The 7,018-nt window shown below is 35.8% G+C and overlaps 1 protein-coding gene across 1 annotated transcript in view; it reads right to left on the reverse strand.

The window, feature by feature from the left end:
* The window catches only part of LOC150104099 (metal-response element-binding transcription factor 2-like), a 171,659-nt gene extending 165,761 nt beyond the window's left edge, over window positions 1–5,898 (reverse strand). The window contains exon 1 of the mRNA XM_090396400.1: window positions 5,851–5,898. The gene's annotated coding sequence lies outside the window, so the exon portion shown is untranslated. The remainder of the gene's footprint in view (window positions 1–5,850) is intronic.
* Between the last annotated feature and the right edge of the window lie 1,120 nt (window positions 5,899–7,018).

Consider the following 7,018-nt stretch of genomic DNA (forward strand, 5'->3'; position numbering starts at 1 on the left):
TGGAGGGTGGTGATGAAGATGTGTATAAGCAACTTGGCTTAGTTAACATAAGAAGAGTGATTATTATGGGTGATTTTAATGATGGCAGTATAGATTGGAGTGAAGAGGTAGCATTTGAAAATAAGGAAAATTAATTTCTTGAGTTCTTAAGAGACAACTATCTTAGGCAGTATGTAAAGGAGGGCACACAAGGATCAAGAGTTTTAGATCTGATCATTTCATCAGAGGATATGATTGCAAGTGGGGTTTCATACTTCCCTCCAGTTGTGGCTAGCCATATGAAGACTTCTGTGAGAAGAAGATATATGTGGAATTACAAGGCTGGTGATTATGAAAAGCTTAGGAGATGGCTTGGGGCTATAACACAGAATGAAGGTGTTAAGTGGGAGATAAATACTGTGTGGGAAATCACCAAGAGATAAGCAAAAGTGCAATATGAGCAGAAATTACCAAATTAGGCCAAGAAACACCCAAAGAGTTTTTCAGTTATGTGACAAGTAGAAGGAAGAATGATTATGTTAAGATGATGTTGATGGATGAAGATGGTGGAATAGTAACTGCTGCAGAGGACATGGTTGAGGTGGTAAACAAATTTTAAGGATCTTTTGTCCTCATCAGAGTACAACCATGAGAAGCTCAAGTATTGCAGAAATAGGAGAGGATGGTTTAACTGTGGGTTAGCAGGAGATATATATATGAGAAAATAAATAAGCTTGATGTCAATAAGGCTATAGGATTTGGTGACATATCATCATGTTTTAAGATAATGTTTCAGAGAGTTGGCAGTAGCATTGGCATGGACCTGTTTAATAAGTCTTACAACAGCACTGGTCCAAAAGGAGTGGAAAGAAGATAAAACTGTTCTACTGCATAAAAGTGGTGATAAAGATGTGGCTGCAAATTATAGGCCAATCTGGATTTTGTGGTTAAGGCACTGGAGAGATTAGTGAGAACAAGGATACAGAAATGGGTTGATAACAGCAGTGTTCTCTGTGATTGTCAGTATGGGTTTGTTAAAGGGAGATTATGTTTCATCAACTTACTTATGTACTATAACAAGATGACAAATGTATTGGACAAGAGAGATGCATATACAGTGGTATGCTTAGATTTCACAAAAGCTTTGTGGACTTCCACATGACAAGCTGTGAGGAATAACAGATATCATGTGTTAGATTCATGAAGGGCAGTATATCAAAAGAGGAAAGTCACTAGTGGTGTGACACAGGGGTCTGTATTAGGGCGATTTTTCATGGTTCAACATGTATATAAATGTTCAACATGGTTCAACTTGTATATAAATGACACTGATAATATACAACTGTCTGCATATTACCAGATGATGCAAATTTGGGAAGAGCAATGCAGAATCAAGCAGATGTTATGGACTTACACAGGAGAACTTGAATATATTGTATGAATGAGAAGGTAAATGGAACTATCAGTTCAATGTTGCAAAGTATAAGGTTTTGAAATTTGGTAAGCAACAAAGGGATGCAAAGAATAAACTAGGTGGGGAAACTTTGAAAGAGGTACAGGAGATGAGAGATCTGAGATGGTGGACAAAGATCCGATATTCAGGGGCCACATTGCACAAGTTGTTATGCTATCACACCTTATAATGGCAATGACATGCAGAAATAAAGAGGGTATGATTCCATTGTATAAAACCTTCATTAGGCCTCATATAAAATTTTTTGTGCACAGATTTGGTCATCTAGTTTTCATAGTGATGAGGATATGTTAGAAAGGGTACAGAGAAGATTCACAAAGGTAGTAACTGGTCATTGGAGGGTGAAGTATAAATATAGATTAAAAGAATGTAATTTGCAAAGCCTCATTAATAGGAGAAGGGGGGAGGAATATGATTAAGACATAAGCTGGTCAAGGGTTATTACCATGCTTACATGAAAGAAATTTTTCATAGAATGGGAGAGGGGAAAAGAATAAGAGACTATCCCTGGAAACTATACGGAGGGTGAGCAAAGAGTGAAGAGCAGATTCTTTGCATGGAGAGTGGTTAGTGAGTGAAATGCATTACTTGTGTGTGTGTGTGTGTGTTGTTGTGAATGTAGATGCATTGAATCAGTTTAAAATGCAGTTGAAAGAGCTTTGATTGTGATAGTATGTACCTCCAATAATGAGTCACTGACTCCATGGAGGTCAGGTGTTGTTAATAATAATAACATTAACATGAATTACTGAGGGGGGGGAGAAGGAATTACATGACAAGAATAGTTTGGTATTTATCAAAACTAAGTAATTATTATTATTATTGCATGAGAACCTCCATGCAGTTCTGAGACTCATCGTGAGAGATCCAAACTATCAACATAATATCTATTGTGACTCTCTTTTAAACTATTAACAAAGCACTTACAACTGACTCAGGCAACCCATTCCATTCATTCACGACTCTCGAAGCAAAAAATCTAGTCCTCATGCCCTTGCTAACAACACTCTTACCCAACTTCCAGGGATGTCCTCTTGTTCTGCTCCCTCTAGCCAAGTGTTCAAACATCCCCCCCCCACACACACACACATCAATCCTATAAAATCCTTTAAGTAACTCTAATGTTTCTATCATAACCCCCCCCCTTTTTTTTTTACCTATCAATCAACTTTTGCTAAGGCATAACCTACCTTTCGCAATCCACAAACCCTCAATCTACCTCCATGGGGAGCACTGCAATGACCACTCACCATCTTGGTAACTCGCATCTGGATCTTCTCCATCACTTCATTACTGAAGAACACACTTGTTAGTGTGTTCTTCAATAACCAAGTAATCCTGTGAGCTACCCTGGCTACTTTAGCAGTGTGCCATCTAAACTTCAACTCTATCTACTACCCCCAAATCTCTGGCTTCATCAACTTCCTGAAGTACAGTTCCCTCAATATGGTACACAGCTTATAAACTTTGTATCCCAAAATGTATAACTTTACACTTTTCCACATTAAATTGACATCCATTATGATACTATTCAAATCATCCTGCAAGCTCTCCTTGATTAACTATTACTTTGCATCATTAACAAACAACTGAATAGCTGTCTTCAAATTATTTCCTATATTGTTTATGTACAAATTAAACAGCAGTGGTTGAAGTACAGAGCCCTGCAAAACACCACTAGTCACCTGCCTTCTCCTAGATTCCGCTTCTTCATATATAACTTTTTGATATCTGTCCATGAGCCGTCCTTTTATCCACATCACCAGTTTCATATCTATCTCCATTTGTTGCAGTTTGCATAACAGAGTTCCATGTGGTATCCTGTCAAACATCTGTGCAAAATTCAGCAGTATCATTGTGTAGCCATTACCTTTATCCAACTCAGCTATCAACCTATTATAAAATGTCAATAGATTACTAAAGCATGACTTACCTTTCATAAAGCCATTCTGCCCCCTTGTAGAGTATCATATTCTTATCTAGAATTCTCATTTTGACCAACTTTTCCAATATTTTTACCACCACTCCTGAAATACTGATTGGTCTATAATTTGACTTAGATCCTCCTTTATGCAAAGGAATTGTTTTGCCCTCTTTCTACTCTCTTAGGACTTGGCCAGAGCTGAGCTTTAATTAAACAGCCTAGGCAAAGGCATCACAAGTTTCCTAGAACATTCTGTTAAAATATGAACCGATATCCCATCTGATTCAACAGCTGTATTTGCATTCAGATTCTGCAGTATTCTAAGTACCTCTATTTTATAAACCTCTGTTCTCACATCAGTCCCCATCACCTGTGAAATAATATCTTCACTTGGATGATATACTCTTGCAAATTGGTCACTCAGTAGCTCATTAATTTTGTCTGCCTCTGTTATCTCTCTACCATCTGCACTTATTAAAGTTATCCTTCCACAGTTATTCTTCCTCCTACTTGCTACATAACAAAAAAACTCTTTGCAATTCCTTTCACCTCTTTAGCTAATTTCTTCTCAAAATCTGATTTTGCCTTCCTTACTATTCTGGTCACCTTTCCTGCCTGATCCTTGTACTATTCATGAGTTAGCTGGTCATTTTCTCCTTAATATACCCTCCAAAACATTTTATTTTATTTATTATTATTTTTTTTTTTTTTGCAGCTCATGCTTAATGATACTACTCATCCATCGAACTCCTACTCGATTTACCCTCATGACATTGGGTATACAGCGTGATATTGTTTCCTTCAGATATCCCTTGACTATCTCCTATGCACTGTAAACATCATTCCTTTGTAAATCTTTATGCCAAGGTACTACTTCAAACCTCCTCCTAAGTGTATCGTAATCGCCTGCCTTATAGTTCCACATATACTCGTTCTTAAATGGAATTTCCGCACTTTAATGAAATGCTTTGTACCCTCCCAAGTCAAGATCACATGATCACTTTCCCCAATTGGAGGCAAAGTATCCACCTTAGGTATGAACAGGTCTTCTGACCTTATAACAAGATCCAACACCTTTGTACCCCTTCTTGTACCCCCCCCAAGTCCCCTCTGTCACATTCTTCTTCAAGTAATTATTTCGAAGTAAGTGTATTAAATTTCATTTCCTTCCTGTCATATGATCTTTCCTCCTCCTCCTAATCTATATCTCCAAAGTTGAAGTGTCCTATAATAATTACTAAGCTTGCATTCATTGTACTAATCTATTGAAGCATGTCTTCCACATTCATTCTTGGAACCTCAACTCTATAGCAGCAACAAGTTTTATATTTTGTCCTATTGGCCTCGATCTCACACCAGATTGACTCAAAAGAACTGCCATCTATCCGACTGACTTCTAATCTTGTTGGTTACAATTCATCTGCTATCATCATCAGTCCCCTATCCTGTCTACCCTATCTGTCCTAAAATATTACATCCATCACATTCTATTCCTGTAACTATGTCATCTACTGTTAGCCAAGTCCCATTAATGCCTATACTTTTGGTGAGGTTGCACTAACCAATGCCAAAAACTCTTCCCTCTTATTCCTGATGCTTCTAGCATCAGTATATAGAAACTGTAGCATCCCCTTAGGTCCCTAACCACCTTTACATTCTGAATTGACTACCCCATTCGATATTGTTCACTGAAAGACTAGATTGCATATGTTTTGTTCATTCTGCACTCATTTGCTTCATTGGTGCCTTCATACACACTCATCTGCATATGCTCTAATTGAGTTGGTTTTCCTGACTTTGCATTTGCACACACATACACACACATATTCAGTGAATAAACTCTCTCCAGCCACCTGACTCCAAATCCATTTAAGTGCAGTCCATCAGCATTGCACAAATCTTTATGTCCATTAAACTCAGCCCACAGGTCCACAAACACTACTTCATTATTTCTGTACAACCTGCACATTGATTCATTAGCTTTCATTGCTCTCCTTCTCAGTCTGCCTCTATCATAGCATGGAAGCAGACTCACAAACTTCACCCTGTCACTCTTCTTTTTCACTTTTTCCAATAATCTTTGACATCCTCCTTCATATAATATTTTTCACCTCTCAGGTCATTGGTTCCAGCCAAAATAATTAATTCTTTCACCTTCCCTTTCTGCATTCTGACAGTATTATTAATATTAATAATTTTCACACCAGGGAAACAAGATTTCGTAATTTCATTAAGAACTTCCTTTATCCACTTATGCTCATTCTCTCAATTATTCTTACAATTTTCTTTCTGTCTTTGGACCTCTTTTTTTTTTTCTATTTTAAGTTATTCAGTCATTCAACCAAAATCAATAATATGCAATCACAAAAGATACTGTCATCAGCTTATTAGCACATTTTCTGTTTAGTAAAAAGAATATCAAAATAATCTTTCTTAATAAATGAAAAATTAATAAATAAATGAGACACGTTACCAGCCAATTAACTCCTTTTCTTCTTGATAAGCTTCATTCCACAAATCTGCAAAAATTGTAAAGACCACTTAATTATTCAAATATATCACTTATATTTCAGACTGCTCCTACAGTCCCCCCCCCTCATTATTCACCCATTAAAAGTTAGGAGATTTACATTTAAAAAAAAATTACATGAAATTCAACTATACATGCCATAGATAAGTCTCCAAGTCCAATCTAACTGGGATTATTCTATTTTAATTAAATATTTATTCAGGAATAACTAACATATTTTACTGCCTTTTTATCTGATAACAGCCTCTAAGTAAACAGATAAAGAAAAAATTATAATAGAACACAAATGCAAATATATATATATAAATTTACACACATGCAGACTAAAAAGAATAACAACTTTAAATTTTTTTGAACTAGTAAAAATCCAAAGCTAAGAGCAGCTGTTACTCTACAGCTTTAATTTAAGTTGCACAGGAGTAAGAAAACTATAAATCAAAATAGAAGAATATATCTAAATAAAAATGAATGAAATTAACTGAATGAGTTTGATGGATGAAAGGACTTATACAAGAAGGATAGTTTGCATCTGGATGGCAAAATCAGAGAAACTAGAGCGCTTTTAGCCAGGAAGCTGTTGAGTGAGTACACAGATACCAGCGAGGCAGTTGAGTGCAAGAAAGTGAAACGAACCGATTCAAATTTTCGAAATGAGAAGTTAGAAAGTTATAAAAAAGGATATGGAAAAATTTTAGGATAGCATATTACAAGATGGCAAGAGATTATTTTGGTATTAAGAAAAGAAAAATGAACAAAAGATTGGTTATCGAATGAGACCTGAAAACTCAAATGAAAGGTAAAATTTAAAAAAGTTAAGTTGCATAGAATTAAGGAAATTCAGAAGGCTTCAACATTACAACACATCAGAAAACGGTATGAGATGACAAGGAAAATATGCTCTCGAGGGAGGAAATAAGATAAATGCTATAAAGAATTTTAAAAAATGATGTGTTGCTAACTGAAGAAAATAAGATTGAGGAAAGAGAGCAGTTGGATGAGATTTTAAATGTAGATCACAATATAACTGACAAAAGAAGTACAATAATGGAAAAAATATAAATATAGATTTAAATATTAAATTAGAACCAATATCCAAAAATAAAATTAATGA

Source organism: Typopeltis vanoorti, chromosome 8 (genome assembly GCF_054136105.1).
Source record: "Typopeltis vanoorti isolate ZY-2024b chromosome 8, IOZ_Tvanoo_1.0, whole genome shotgun sequence".
NCBI classification, from domain to species: Eukaryota; Metazoa; Arthropoda; class Arachnida; order Uropygi; family Thelyphonidae; genus Typopeltis; species Typopeltis vanoorti.